The sequence below is a fragment of the Acipenser ruthenus genome, chromosome 4 (genome assembly GCF_902713425.1).
Source record: "Acipenser ruthenus chromosome 4, fAciRut3.2 maternal haplotype, whole genome shotgun sequence".
NCBI classification, from domain to species: domain Eukaryota; kingdom Metazoa; phylum Chordata; class Actinopteri; order Acipenseriformes; family Acipenseridae; genus Acipenser; species Acipenser ruthenus.
This window is the reverse complement of record NC_081192.1, coordinates 94761503-94778082: the sequence shown is the minus strand read 5'-3', so window position 1 is coordinate 94778082 and position 16580 is coordinate 94761503. Positions and strand designations below refer to the sequence as shown.

Here is a 16580-nt window from a genome sequence, read left to right as displayed (position 1 = left end):
CAGTAAATCCAACATAACTTACAAGAAAGGAGAGAATCTCTGACAGCACAAGCCTCAGATCGCTGCTGTCCAATTCAAACTGGCGGCTGAGGTAACCTTCCCAAGTCTGCTTGTAATAAGCGGGATTGGGCTTGTTTTTGAGTCACGGGTTGAATTTTACATAACCACCCATACTCTAACATGGGTTGTGCTCGTTTTGGGCTTGTTAGAAAGGCAGTGCCGCTTTTTTTTCTGATTCCTGAACACTTCATTTTGTTGTTGACAAGAGTTTGTGCAGGATACAGCAGGCAGTGGCAATTTTGGGAACAAACTAATGCACGTCAGTCCGTTTCATCAGCATCTGCCACCTCCCTTTCAAGTGCCCACTAGCCACATTTTCCCAAGTGTTATGTTGAATGCTTCCTCAGCAGCTGTCAGCCATCCGGACGGGTAGGGTTTCTAAGCCAGGCTAGTATACGCAGCATCACCTGATCCCATATATGCTGTATTGCCTGAATGAAAGGGATATATATATATATATATATATATATATATATATATATATATATATATATATATACAGTGCCTATAGAAAGTCTATACCTCCTTTCAAAATGTTTACCTTTTGTTGCCTTATAGCCTGGAATTAAATACATTAAAATATTTTTTTCATTTATCTACACATCCTACCCCACAACTTCCATGTGGAAAAATATTCTAGAAATTTGTAGAAAATTAATTAAAAATAAAAACTGAAATAGCTTGGTTGGATAAGTGTCCACCACCCTTGTAATAGCAATCCTAAATTAGCTCAGGTGTAACCAATCGCCTTCAAAATCACACACCAAGTGTGTGTTAAATTGTAGTGATTCACATGATTTCAGGATAAATTCAGCAGTTCATATAGGTTCCCCATGAGCACCAAGGAGCTTTCAAAAGAACTCCAGGACAAAGTTGTTGAAAGGCACAGATCAGGGGATGGGTATAAAAAAATATCAAAGGCCTTGAATATCCCTTGGAGCACGGTCAAGACGATTATTAAGAAATGGAAGGTGTATGGCACCACCAAAAACCTGCCTAGATCAAGCCGTCCCTCCAAACTGGATGACCAAGCAAGAAGGAGACTGATCAGAGAGGCTACCAAGAGGTTGATGGCAACTTTGCAAGAGCTACAGGCTTTTATGGCCAAGACTGGTCAAAGTGTACATGTGACAACAATATCCCAAGCACACCACAAATCCGGCCTGTATGGTAGGGTGGCAAGTAGGAAGCCATTACTCCTGTCGCTGCTTTGCTGATTTGCTGTAATATTTGGCTGATCCGGGCCCAACTCCTTGATCTGTAATTTTTCTGGCAGAATTCTGTCATTGTTCACTTTCTAACAAAAATGGCTGCGAGCTACAAACTACTTCTCTTTCTCCTTGTTTAATGTTCTTATTCTGAGGCTGCTATTTGGCTACAACATATAGCAATATTTTATAAACCGCCATCTAGTGTGTCTAGGTGGTAACTGCATAGACTCCCCATTGGGCATTAAATTCGCCGCCCCAAATGGGATTAATAGGAGCAGCGAAAAGCTAGGCTACAATTTCGGCTGAAAATCATAACTATGCATGCTCATAAACGGTCATCCTCCGGGCGCGACCCCCCGGAACCAGGAGAAGAGGCATACGATAAGCATAACCAGCGATTTGGTATAAATACTTTTTTTCCATAAAATGCACATTTTCTGTAGATAATAACAACTAAGAATGTGAGAAATGTCAGAATTAAGCACTTAAATGTTCATTTTTATGCTTTTTATTTTTTTTCTTGTGTTCTGCTATGGTGAGGCGGCACCCTAGCACCCCTAGTGGATGATCCGCCCTTGGTGGAGTATGGTGTGTAGATAAATGGAAAAAAAATCATTTAAATGCATGAAACTCTGAGGCACTGACACAACAAAATGTGAAAAAAGTTCAAGGGAGTGTAGACTTTCTATAGGCACGGTATATATATATATATATATGCCATGGTGATCTACAATACCTGTTGGTCAGTTTTATTTTATACTCAATTTCATTTTTAATTAATGAGTTGTAAGATAATTTAGTTGACTCAGTATTCACTACTAACGACATGACACCACGCTAATTACATTTGAAAAACTATTTGGGTAAGAGCAGTAAAACACTATTAACCAACCCAGCACAAGGTATTTTACTTTATTGCAGCAGCTTAGATTCACTCGTGTGCCAGTTCTCTGCACATGGAAACCACATTTTCACAAAATTTCACTAGTTATCTTCAAAAACAGCACGAGTACTTTACGCATAGCTAATTTACATATCAACCCCCCACCTTTCCCATTCATTTGCATGACATCGGGTGAAAAGCCCGGTTTACTTGAGTAAAATAAACTGTGCGAACGAAAACCCCCAAAACATTTTACACAAGATATTTTTCTTGTGTAAATGTCTAAAGTTAAAAAAAAACTTGCATGGAAACCCCATGATTGATAAAGACTTTTATAAAAAAAAATGTGCATGTTTCTTTTAGCAACAACTCGCCTTCCCCCACTCACCCCACTTTCTACATCAAAGACCATGCCCCTCCCCACAAAGTGTGAATCGCTGTGTCGGTCATGATAGAGATAAGCATCAAGTAAAGCAACATGCCCAGTTCACAACCTTTCATGGCTTCTGCAATTGAACTTTGTCCAAGATATCAGCTAGGATACATCTCACTTTAATGTATATATATATAAAAAAATTTAAATGTAGTTGTTGCCAATGGTTTTTACCGTGGTTTTCTCCCCAATTTCGAATGCCCAATTATTATTTTTATCCCGGTTCACCGCTGCAACCCCCCAGCAACTCGGGAAATGAAGGCTGAATCACACATCCTCAAGTTAATGGCAAATAAGACATTTTGACTGAAATGCCTTAAGGACTCATTGTAAAATGTATCTTAGCCTACATTTCATCATCATCATCATCATCATCATCATCATCATCATCATAATAATAAATACAGCAAACCCCACTTAATATCATACTCTGCATATTATCCCCACATTGAAATGTCCCGGGCAGAATATAATGGGAGTCGATGAAAACAAGCCCTTGATAATATCACTTTAGTTATTGGCACACTTTACTTAACATCAATCACATGTATAGGCTAGTCAGCTGATTTGCACCCCAGGTAATATCATTTCAAACTGCGTGCAGGATCATGTTTCTTACCATGCAGCAACTGCTGGCTGTGCAGGGTCTGTTCTCACTTCAGTGTTTAATTTCAAATTAAATTGGAATTAGATGGTAACAAATTTAAATAAATTACATTTTACAGTAACTTTATATTCATGAAAAATTGTGCATAATAAACCACAGTCAAAAAAAAAAAAAAGTAATCTTAACTCAGTTTTTTAATTATGTTTTTAATTATTGTTATTGTTAGCCAGAAATGCTTATTTTGCCAGATTATTAGTAAACACCTGATAATGTTAACTCCGACTATTGTCACCATTTCTGCCCAGTCACTATGATGTGATATTTTAGCAGATTTTGCTGTCTTAATATTAATAATAATGATAATAATAATGTTTTAAAAAAAGAAAAGGCCTAAACAGTTTTAGCAAATAGTTCCACCCCATTTGATTCCACTGCAATAGAAGTATCAATATTTATTTATTTCTGTTGTACTGATCTCAATGGTACAATAAAGCATTAAGCTTCAGTATATTGAACATATGTCGTTTGCCACAAATATTAACTTTGTTTTATGTTTTTGATTACGATCATGAGTCGGAAAATTTAACACTGAACTTCCTGTCCATTGGTCCACATTTACTGTACTGCATTTCGTTGGATTTAGTTTAATTTCCTGTTTGATCAAATAATAACGTGTAGTATTTCGATTTAGAAGATGGCCTTCTTAGTGGCCTGATCTTCAGCAAGTGACACCTGCTGGTGAAACAATGTATTTCAGTAGTAATCTGTGACAAATCACTTTCTAGTCAAATATCACCCTCTAGAGTGCAGAAGATGTAGGACAGGTTAACTAAACGCATTGACATCAATTTTGTTGTGGAGCATAACATGCCATATGTCGCAATTTGTATAATTGGCCATAGCTACCTCTGTAATTGTCCCCCAACTTGAAGTGTCTAAAAATTGATTTTGAACTCATAATATTGAGAAAATACAAGAAAAAATTGAAATAAATAAAACAGTTCAGTGCTCAGATTGTGCTTATAAAAACAGTGCTGCACATGGATGGTGCACAATTTAAGGAAACTGAACCCGAAGAAGAACAAAATAAAACCCTTTAAAAAGCATAAATGTACAAAACTGTAAATATGCATATTCAATGATCCATTTCTGTATATGGAAGTAATGACATTTAGTATTGATGCACATTTAATCAGAATCTTACCACAGCCCTGCTCTGGTGTGTCTCCATGGCACCCCTAACATTTGTTATTAATATTTACTATGTTAATATATATATATATATATATATATATATATATATATATATATATATATATATATATATGTGTGTGTGTGTGTGTGTGTATGTGTGTGTATTTCTATATATTGAAAGCTAGAGTTCTAAGCTTTTTATTTGCGCTGTGTTTTCATCTATTTCTCCCCTGTTCCTTTGGGCATTGTAGAACCATACCTCTGTAACCCAATATAAATTAGAGTATGTAAAGAAGTATTGCAGCACATACATCATTTTGGCATTTCCATTGTTGGTTTCACATCTGTAAGGACTCAGTGTAAACACATTTGTCCCTCTCATCCAGGTGCCCAAGAAATTCAAATGCTACAGAAGGTTTTATCTGCAAACTAATTTAGACATTTCACCGTGATGTGTAACCTCTGACACTAACTGCAGATTCTAAGTTCAGAAAAAAACAACAACAGTTCTACCCTTAGTTGCTGCATAATAAAGGGGGGGTATACTTCTTAAATTATGTTTTTATGGTATGTTATTTTTATTGTAAGTTATGTTAAAAAGGGAGAAAATAAAGCAACCTTATGGGGTAATTATTTGTGGCTAAAGTGCCAAATACCAAAAACTACGATAACAATGTAACGGTGTGCTATTATTTAAACCATTTCCTGAAATGCAATAAATAAATAAATAAATAAATAAATAATCTTTATCACAATTGTTTTGTGTGTGTGCTAGTGGCACCATAATAAAAAAAAATCAATCTCAGGGTTTTCTTGTAGGTGTTTACCTATCAGGTACCGGTAACATATCAAATGTTTTTCTTTGACCAACTTACGACTCGCGTTGTAGGACCCTTTTGATATTTGTGGTGTGTAAAGCTGTCAAGCTTCATAAAATTACGAGACAAAAGAAAATTAGACATTTAATTAAAATACTTTATCAAGACTTTCATTTTATAACCATGGCAATGCAACATTCAGGTTTATTCTGAAATATCCATGGATGTTGGTCACACATCACTAGTCAGATTTAGCTTCTGGTGCACCTACAGTACCATTTACACATAACCCTTTCCATTTTTGAAAACAAAGTAAAGTTTATCATTGTGACCCATTCAGATTCTTCAGATCCTGCAGCGTAATCAGAGGGATTCATTGAAAACTCTAAAAATACTGTGATTGTCTGTACTTCTTGGGAGTTAGGTTTTCAATGTATGTTTTTGCCTGACAAGATCTTAAAATTTGAACAGCAGATTCAGCATGCAGTCATAATATGTGTTGGATTCTAGAGTGAGCTAACCTCATGGAGATTGTAATAACCCCAAGACCTTTGTACAACCACGTGTTTTCATTTTATTGATCTGCCTGGTATTGTTTATTTATTTATTTATTTATTAGCAGATGCCCTTATCCAAGGCGACTTACAATCATAAGCAAATACATTTCAAGTGTTACAGTACAAGTAATAATACAATAAGAGCAAGATAAATACAATGACTTTGGTTCAAGTGTGTGACAAAATACAATTCAATAATACAGCAGATAACAATGATAGTTACATCAGGATATGATTAACTACAAAATACTACAGATTAAACACTTGGCAGATTACAGTACTCTGAAGTACAGAATTAAATGCAGTAAAATAGGGGGCAGATAAGAGCAAATAAAGCGCATTTAAGGAAGGGTGATAGTGTCCCAGGGAAAAAACAGAGGAGTTCTACAGGTGCTGTCTGAAGAGGCGAGTCTTAAGAAGGCGCCGGAATGTGGTCAGGGACTGGGCGGTCCTGACATCTGTAGGAAGGTCATTCCAGCACTGCGGAGCGAGGGTATTATTATTATTTGTTTATTTAGCAGACGCCTTTATCCAAGGCGACTTACAGAGACTAGGGTGTGTGAACTATGCATCAGCTGCAGAGTCACTTACAATTACGTCTCACCCAAAAGATGGAGCACAAGGAGGTTAAGTGACTTGCTCAGGGTCACACAATGAGTCAGTGGCTGAGGTGGGATTTGAACCGGGGACCTCCTGGTTACAAGCCCTTTTTCTTTAACCACTGGACCACACAGCCTCCTAAGAAGGAGCGGGCTCTGGAGGCAGGGGAGCGTAGAGGAGGTAGAGCCAGTCTTCTAGTGCAGGCGGAGCGGAGAGGTCGAGTGGGGGTGTAGGGAGAGATGAGGGTCTGGAGGTAGCTGGGTGCAGTCTGGTCAAGGCATCTGTAGGCTAGTACAAGAGTCTTGAACTGGATTCGAGCGGTGATCGGGAGCCAGTGGAGTGAGCAGAGTAGTGGAGTAGCGTGGGAGAAGCGAGTCAGAGAGAACACTAGGCGGGCAGCGGAGTTCTGGATGAGCTGGAGTGGACGGCTGGCGGACGCAGGGAGGCCAGCCAGGAGGGAGTTGCAGTAGTCTAGGCGGGAGAGTACCAAGGCCTGGACCAGGAGCTGGGTGGCGTAGTTGGTGAGGAAGGGTCGGATTCTTCGGATGTTGCTCAGGAAGACTCGGCAAGTGCGTGCCAGAGTGGAGATGTGCTGGGAATAAGAGAGGCAGGGGTCCAGGGTGACTCCGAGGTTCTTAGCCGAGGAAGAGGGAGAGAGTGTGGTAGATTCCAGAGGAACAGAGATAGAGAGATCAGAGGAGGGGGAAGAGGAGGTAAAGAAAAGGAGGTCAGATTTAGAGAGGTTGAGTTTGAGATGATGCAAGTGCATCCAGGAGGAAATAGCAGACAGACAGGTAGAGATACGGGAGGAGATGGTGAAGTCAGAGGTGGGGAAGGAGAGGAAAATCTGAGCATCATCAGCATAGAAATGGTATGAGAAACCATAGGATGCGATGAGGGGGCCCAGGGAGCGGGTGTAGAGAGAGAACAGGAGAGGACCCAAGACTGACCATTGGGGGACTCCTGTTAAGAGAGGGTGAGGTGTGGAGGTTGCTCCATGCCAGGTTACCTGGTAAGTGCAGTTGGAGAGGTAGGAGGAGAACCAGGCCAGAGCAGTGCCAGAGATCCCCAGGTCAGCGAGAGATGATAGTAGAATAGAGTGGAAGTGAGTTGGTAACAGACAGGAGGGCGGTTTCAGTGGAGTGAGCAGAGCGGAAGCCAGATTGGAGAGGGTCGAGCAGAGAGCGGTTGGACAGGAAAGCAGAGAGCTGGCGGTGTAGTCCGCTCGAGGGTTTTGGAGAGGAAGGGTAGGAGGGAGACAGGACGGTAGCTCTGGAGGGAGGTGGGGTCGAGGGTGGGTTTTTTGAGGAGGGGAGTGATAGAGGCTTTTTTGAAGGCAGAGGGAAAGAGACCAGAAAGTAGAGAGGTGTTGAGAAGGGAGGAGATGAAGGGAAGTAGAGCAAGAGCAGCAGCTTGAAAGAGGTGAGTGGGGAGGGGGTCCAGGGCACACGTGGTGGGTTTGTGACCCTGGAGCAGGGAGGAGAGGTCAGAGTCTGAGAGGGGCGAGAAGGTGGAGAAGGAGGGTGAGTTAGTAGGGGATGCAGTGGGTGTAGGGGTTGGAGCAGGAGGGGGTGCAGGGGAGGGAGAGGTGTTAAAGAGTTTGTGGATATCTGAGATTTTAGAAGAGAAGAAGGAGGCAAAGTCATCAGGGGAGATAGAGGCGGGAGGAGGAGGGGGGGTTTAGGAGGGAGGAGAAGGTAGAGAATAGTTTACGTGGGTTGTTAGTGGAGGCTTTGATTACAGATTGGAAATAAATACATTTAGCAGAGGAGAGAGTAGAGGAGAAGGAGGAGAGGAGAGTGCAGTAAACGTCTAGGGCAGCAGAGAGTTTGGTTCTCTTCCATTTCTTTTCAGCAGATTGCAGTGTGATTCTTGCTGAGCAGAGCGCAGAGGAGAGCCAGGGTTGGGGAGGGGAGGGGCGAGCAGGTCGGGAGGTGAGGGGACAGAGGGAGTCGAGGGAGGAGGTGAGGGAGGAGAAGAGGGTGGAGGTAGCAGAGTCTATGGAGAGTTGTGAAAAGGAGTCAATAGGAGGGAGGTGAAAAAGAGCAGTGGAGGCAAGGACAGAGGGGGAGAGAGAGCGGAGGTTACGGCGAGAGGTGACAGTGGGGGTAGGAGGAGCAGGGAGAGAGGGGAGAGACAGAGAAAAAGAGATGAAATAGTGATCAGAGAGGTCCTGGGGGGTGACAGAGAGGGTGGAGGGGCAGCAGGCCCTGGAGAAGGTGAGGTCCAGTTGATGGCCAGCTTTGTGGGTAGGAGGGGATGGAGAGAGACAGAAGTCGAAGGAGTGAAGGAGAGGGAGGAATCCAGCAGAGTGGCTGGGGTTGGAGAGATGGATGTTGAAGTCACCTAACAGGACAGTTGGGGTAGACAGAGAGGGGAGGGAGGAGAGGAGAGTAGATAGTCGAGTTCATCCAGAAAGTGAGCGAGAGGCCCAGGGGGCGGTACAGTACAATGAGCAGGAGTTGACAGGGAGAGGTTAGTTGGACTGCATGAAATTCAAAGGTATTAACAGAGAGTGAGGAGAGATCAGAGGGGACAGAAAAGAGTAAGGAGGAAGAGAGGAGAAGACCAGTCCCACCTCCCCGTCCAGTGAGACGCGGGGTATGGGACAGGACGTAGAGAGAGGACAGGGCAGCAGGAATTACAGTGTTATCAGGGGACAGCCATTGTTCTGTGCTGTGCTCCTTCTGTTAGTAATAGAATGTTAAGAAATATGATTCAAAAGCTGAACAACATCTTCATATAGTCAGCAAATTTAACAATACAATAACTGTGCACCAAACATCCAACTACGTCAATCTAATGGTGCCTTACTGCAGCTGGGGCCATTAAAATGATCCCCTTTCAAATTCTCAGCATTGTGTGTAACATGGTATAACAATGCTAGAAAATGCTGAATAATATTTTTTTGACAGAGAAAAGCCAACCCATTAATAAAGGTAAATTATAAAGGAGGGAAAACAATGTATCAATGAAGTGGTTCTGTATTTCCTTAAATGTTAAACCTTTTAAAAATATTTTACTGTTTTAAACAAATAAGGCAAATATATAACTCTATAAAAAATGATGTAGAGTTACCTATATTCCGATATATGTTGGAGGGTAGTGTAAAATAAACAAACGAACAAAAAAAAAAGGTCAGTGATAATTAGTGATTTGTATTTTCTCTGGTACAGTCATAAAATCATAAGATGGAATTTACAGTGTACTTTGTAATAATTTTTTATATACTTATTGTATATGCACTGTGTATTTAAGTTAATTATTATATCTTTGACAACAGAACCTTTTTACGTCATTACTACAGTATTCGATTTTCTATATGGGAGATACAGTGCCTATAGAAAGTCTACACCCCCTTGAACTTTTTTCACATTTTGCTGTGTCAGTGCCTCAGAGTTTCATGCATTTAAATGAGGATTTTCTCCACTTATCTACACACCATACTCCACCAGGGGCGGATCATCCACTATTGGCGCTAGTTAATACTTGGTGGAAGCACCTTTGGCAGCAATTACAGTTGTGAGTCTGTTGGGATAGGTCTCTACCAACTTTGCACACCTAGATTTGGCAATATTTGACCTTTCTTCTTTACAAAACTGTTAAAGCTCTGTCAAGTTCCTTGGGGAGCTTTGATGGACAGCAATCTTCAAATAATGCCACAAGTTTTTGATTGGATTTAGGTCGGGGGTCTGCCTGGGCCACTCAAGGACATTTACCTTTTTGTTCCTTAGCCACTCCAATGTAGCTTTGGCTGTGTGCTTTGGGTCGTTGTCATGCTGAAAGGTGAACTTCCGTCCCAGTTTCAGCTTTCTTGCAGAGGGCAGCAGGTTTTCCTCAAGGACATCTCTGTACTTTACTCCATTCATTTTCCCTTCTATCCTGACAAGTGCCCCAGTCCCTGCCGATGAGAAACATCTCCATAACATGATGCTGCCACCACCATGCTTCACAGTAGAGATAGTGTTCTTTGGGTGATGCGCTGTGTTGGGTTTGTGCTAAACATAACGCTTTGAATTCAGGCCAAAAAGTTCCATTTTAGTTTTGTCAGACCACAAAACTTTTTGCCACATGGCTACAGAATCTCCTGAGTATTTTTTTGCATACTTTAAACGGGATTCAAGGTGGGCTTTCTTGAGTAAAATACAGACCAGATTTGTGGAGTGCTTGGGATATTGTTGTCACATGCACACTTTGACCAGTCTTGGCCATAAAAGCCTGTAGCTCTTGCAAAGTTGCCATTGACCTCTTGGTAGCCTCTATGATCAGTTTCCTTCTTGCTCTGTCATCCAGTTTGGAGGGACGGCTTGATCTAGGCAGGTTTTTGGTGGTGCCATATACCTTCCACTTCTTAATAATCGTCTTGACCGTGCTCCAAGGGATATTCAAGGCCTTTGATATTTTTTATACCTATCCCCATATCTGTGCCTTTCAACAACTTTGTCCTGGAGTTCTTTTGAAAGTGCCTTGGTGCTCATGGTTGAGTCTTTGCTTTGAAATTCACTACCCAGCAGAATTTATCCTGAAATCATGTGAATCACTACAAGTTAACACAGCCACTTAACTTGGTGTGTGATTTTGAAGGCGATTGGTTACACCTGAGCTAATTTAGGATTGCTATTACAAGGGGGGTGGACACTTATCCAAGCAAGCTATTTCAGTTTTGGTTTTTAATTAATTTTCTACAAATTTCTAGAATATTTTTTTTCAATTGGAAGTTGTGGGGTAGGAGGTGTAGATACTATTTTAATGCCTTTTAATTCCAGGCTATAAGGCAACAAAAGGTGAACATTTTGAAAGGGGGTGTAGACTTTCTATAGGCACTGTATATGTAAATCTGGGCCATCAAAGGTGAAAGATTGGGGCTCTAGATCAAAATGTGGCCTAATATCTGATTTTCCAGGAGATAAATTTGCCATCGGTTTGCTCAGGATGCTGAGTCATGGTCACTGTCAGTTTTTCAGTCTGAATACACATGCAGTGCTAGATACAATTAAAACACTTTCATTACATTTTCCAATTGCTTTGCCGTTCCGTTATTAAACCACACAGCAGTTTTCCAGCTCTGTGTCACAGAATTAGGCAGTTACTGAACCATAGCCATAATCTTGTATTGTAGCATTTCTCTGGTAGATTTTACTTTCCTGTCTCAGAAACTAGATGAAATGTCACCAATTGCTGAAGCTTTGGACATTGCACTTGAATATTGCTTGTAGGTCCTGAGCTGAGTCCTAATTATTGCGTAAGAGATCTCTGACACCGCTGTCTATACTCTGGTTGCAGTTTTCCAATACCAGTGCACTTAAAGATATGACTCAGGTAACCACTAAGACAGACAGATGCATTTTATTGGGACAATAATAAGAGCTTTGGTGTGGAACACATTTTTGTAGATGGTTGGAATGACATACAAACCTGTTGTGGAAATATACTGGATTTGACCAGATTAGCATGCATATTTAACTTGGCATGCATATTTAATCTTGGAAGAATCCCAACGCGTGATTGATTAAATTGTGTCACATGACTGTGCTGGAAATATAGCATTACTGCAAGGCTTGTATATTATTAGCCACTGTAAATGACGGTGCCAGAATATTCCCTACATCATTGTGATCTTCAGCTCTTACTTATAAAAAATGAACAGCATCGTATGAGACTGCTATTGTTATCTCTCTGTTTGTTTCTTTCTTCTTAAACATTTCAGTCTTAAACTGTCCAGCAGAGTCCAAGCTGTCTGTGATTAAGCCCCAGACAGCAAATGCTGCCAGAAGGCACGATATGATAGTTGAGAGATGCTGGCTGGTGTTGGATCTAAAGACATAGGACTCCATTTGAGAAAAAAATATAACAGAGCTAACAAACGATTACAGTACATCTTATCTCACATAATGACCATCACTTCATAGATCAGACATACTTCATTAGCTCTATGTACATTAAGGGTGTAATAAAAGAGAGAATGAGTGGTAATAATAATAATAATAATAATAATAATAATAATAATAATAATAATAATAATAATAATAAAACCAGTCTTTGTCTTTTTGAAAAGAGTAATAATAGGCCAGTGCATTCAGTCTCATTACTAACTAAATTTGTGCACTAATAATACTTTGAGAGATACTGTAAATATGTGTCAAGTTAATGACAACACATGCCTTTGCCTTGCAAGAATCAAATTCCTAATTTTGGGTTAAGCATTATTGAAATAAAAATCTCTTTAGCATTGTTTTAACTTGTCAGTAGCTTGCTTCAAAGTATTCCCTGTTATAGCATAATGTTCATAATCTTGATACATTCTTTCCAATACTTAAGTAACGTACTTGCGTCGCTAGACTTGTAACTTCATCTTCTCATTCCTATCAAAATGCAAGTGTAACCCTAAGTGAAAAAATGAGATTTGTCATTACAGCCAACCTGTCCACTAATTAACTTTTATTAAAAATGGCTGTTTATTAAAATGAAATACTGTGAGCCTTGCCTTCCTAGCAATATGATGATTATTATTATTATTTAGACAAACACTTTTATGCATTAGCGACTTACAGAAATCAACCACAATATTACAAGCAATATTACAGATTGCAAAATATTATACAATATTACAGGCAATTTAAAATGCAAAAAAAACACATACAGTTATATATAATATATACAAAATAAATATAAATAAAGGAAAATACAGAGAGGGATGTAAATAGGAATTTACAGTTAAAGGCTGAATACGTGGGTTTTGAGAAGACGGCAGAAAGCAGTAAAAGACTGGACAGTCTTGTGGATAACCTTGGAGCTGGTTTGATGAAATACAAGAAATACGCTTTAAAAAAAATCAAGAATAAGGAACATTGCAAATCACGGCGGCGACAGATTTTCTTCTACAGTGCAAATATATACATACAGTATAGATGGAATTCATGTAGATGAGATGACTCATGCTGAAATATGCCCAGAGACATTGTATACAATTTTAATTTTACATGATTTGATTGTTATTCCGACCTGACCAGCAGGTTTTGTCAACCGTTTATAGCATTTTCTGACATAATGTGAAGCTTACATTCTTCTGCATACATGCAAAACTGCTGTGAGTGCTGTGAGTCAGAGTGTGTTTACTTATTTACTTGTGAATATATATATATATATATATATATATATATATATATATATATATATATATATATATATATATATATAATATTGCAGTTAGGCAGATGGCAGTTAGATAAGAAAGATGAACATGTCATCCCACCTGCTAAGGTCCTATGATGACAGACGATCATTAGTAGATTAGATCTGGTGAAGGTACATTTTATGTTTATGCATTGGTGCTTTCATCAATGTGACAGGTGTTTTAGAAGATAGGATGGCTTGACCTTCATTTTTAATGAAAATTTAACGAAAAACCATTACTTTCTTCTTCCCAGGTGGCAGCGTAGAAGCAAGTCTTTTTTTTGTGATCAAATATTTTTTATTGGGGATAGTACAAAAATACAAACAAAAACATGAACAAATGAACCCCATTTCCCTTTTTTACCCTCCCCCTCCCTGGCTACCCCCCTCCCTCCCACAACCCCCCACAAGGACCTCAGGGACCTGAATTAATTTGGATTTAATAAAAGCTTAATAAGATCTGCTATGCTTTCCCGGGCTTGGATCGTCTTCTCTCTGGCACCATGGACCTGAGCGGTAGAAAGTTCTAAGCAAATAATATCAAGAAACATTAGGATCCATTGGTGCCAGTGAAGAGTGTGGCAGCTGCCAACTGCCTTTTAGTCCAGGGTACTCTGTTCCCTTTATCTAGTGCCCTCACAGGTCGGGGGGGAGATCTAACACCAAGCGTCATTCGATCTCTGTCACACAGTCATGACATTCATTTGCAATAAAACTACTATAATTACAAAAAAGTGATCTTATATTAAAGGGACCATTTATATTTCAGTAATATTACATTCAGGTTCAATGTTCTGTTATGTGTTTTTATAATTATCTATTGCTGGGTCTGCATGAATTCATTATTTATTAGGCGTTGTAAAAGGTTACCAGGATCCGCTTTTAAGACGGAGTGTTTTCTGTGAGACACCGGCAGGCGCCCATGTTTATCTACAATAATCACACCTTTCTCATGGTGGTATCTCCTATTACAGTATCTCTTCACAAGATACAGGACAGACATTTTACAAAATCAAAAACGATTGTCTTTCACAGGCCTAACATGCACTATCCACCTAGCAGGGAGTCCCGCAGTAGGAACACTATGCTACCTAAGTGAGCTATATGTTGGGTTGTCTTGTAAAGCTGATACATGATCTTATTCATAGCAGTGCAAAAGTACTTTAAATTCATGAGAACCACTCAGCTGAACACAGTTTACTAAACCAGATTACCCAAACTCTTCAATACCTGTTGCCGCTTAGGACTAAAGATCATAAAGCCTCTCAGCTTGTCATTGCTGACTTAGTTAGTGCACACACAGGTTCCTGACAAGCCGCGGTCACAAACAGTGTGAGTAAGCAGGAATCAAAAAGTCCCATTCCTACGATGCTCAAACTGAACAGCCACCTCACCTCCGGAGAGCTAGGTCTGCTTCTAGCTGTCAATAGTAAACTTATAAGGTACAGGGATGCAGTGTCTGTCACAGGCGTAGTAATGGGGCGATCGTTTAAAGATTCTCATAAAAGCTGAATTTCTCAAGTGAGGTGGATTTAAAAATGATCTCTAGGAGTGTATGACAGTTAAGCCTTGGGGAGCTCTGAGAGAGGCCAGTATTTTGACATAATAATGCTGCTAATAGAGCACTTGAGTGGTAACCATGGAGCTTTGCATTCAATCTCTATTCATTACATACTGTTCATGTTTTACCCATAGAAATAATGTGAGAAAACCAGATTATTCTTTTGTTTTACACACATACAAAAGTGCTAAAACTAATCCAATTACTCTTACTTCTAATAATTTCACTCACCTGGCTGGGATGGATTATTTAAAGAGGAAACCAAATAACCTATAATGAAATGAGCACAGGAAACTATTTGTTAAACTAGGCCTTCTATGACTGCTGAGTTGTCCAGGATATTGAACCTTAGCAAAAAGAGCCTGATGAAGTAAATGACTTTTGGTTAATGTAAAGGGTTAATGTAGATTTGAAAAGTCTGGGGAATTGTAGATGAGTTTTGTTGTTGTTGTTGTTCATATATAACATGGACATGGTTGCAAAACAGTGAAAAATGTACTTTGATTTTGCTAGTCATTTATCATTGTGTTTGTTCATATGAAACTTAATATCCTTATTTCTATTCATGGGCATGTGGATACACAGTACCACATATTGTGCATGCAGAATTGAGATTCACATAATTTTTCTTCTTAATGTAAATGAGAAGATTCAATGCATGTAAAGAAAATCCATTTAGGGGTAATGTAAGTGTTAAGAAATGAACATTTTCATACAAAAACCATAAATGAAAGATATACAGCATGACCTGCAAGAAGTTAACTATAATTTTTCATCATTAACGATTTCTGTAGAAAGCTGTTAAATGATAGAATGTTATATTTTTTTTCCCTTCATCTTGTACAAATGTCAGATCTCAAGTCCTTAAATGCCTCACATATATTGTAACATGATTTGTAGCACACAATTTTGGTATGACAACGTAACTGTGTTCTGTAATGTAAAAAGCTGCATTTCATGAGTCTCAAAATCAGAGATCAGAATGGTAAAGGTTTTCACCAACAGTTTTGCTGAAGGAATTAGTGGAGGTAATCATTGAGGATTGATAAGCAATTTAAATACCTTGAACATCACATTGAATCGGAGCTGGCCTGGCTGTCCATGATGTCCTTGAAGCCTATTGACATTATTATTGCAAATGTTTGAATTTAATAGGATCAGTACCCTTCTCAGCAGAGTTTACCTGTTATATCTTGAACTTTCAATAAAAGCGTGGGTCACTTTACCAGTCTGTCTTGACTTGTGATTTAATATGTTATTGTTAGATATAACATGAATGTGTTTATTTTCTCTAGGTTGGTGTTGTTTCCTGATGCTCTACTAATAATACTATTGGTTCCTGTACTGTCTGCTTTTTATGGAGATTAAAGTGGCAGGATTCTTAGATTTGATAGGATGTTATTATATATATCTGTACAAATATGTACAAAATAAACAAAAGAGCTTACTGTTAAAAATATAAATTAAACTCTACAGTTCCAAA

The 16580-nt window shown here is 39.3% G+C and overlaps 1 protein-coding gene across 2 annotated transcripts in view; it reads left to right on the top strand.

Annotated features, from left to right (window-relative positions):
• The window catches only part of LOC117400100 (docking protein 6), a 118364-nt gene that overhangs the window by 97796 nt on the left and 3988 nt on the right, over positions 1–16580 (top strand). The window lies entirely within an intron of this gene.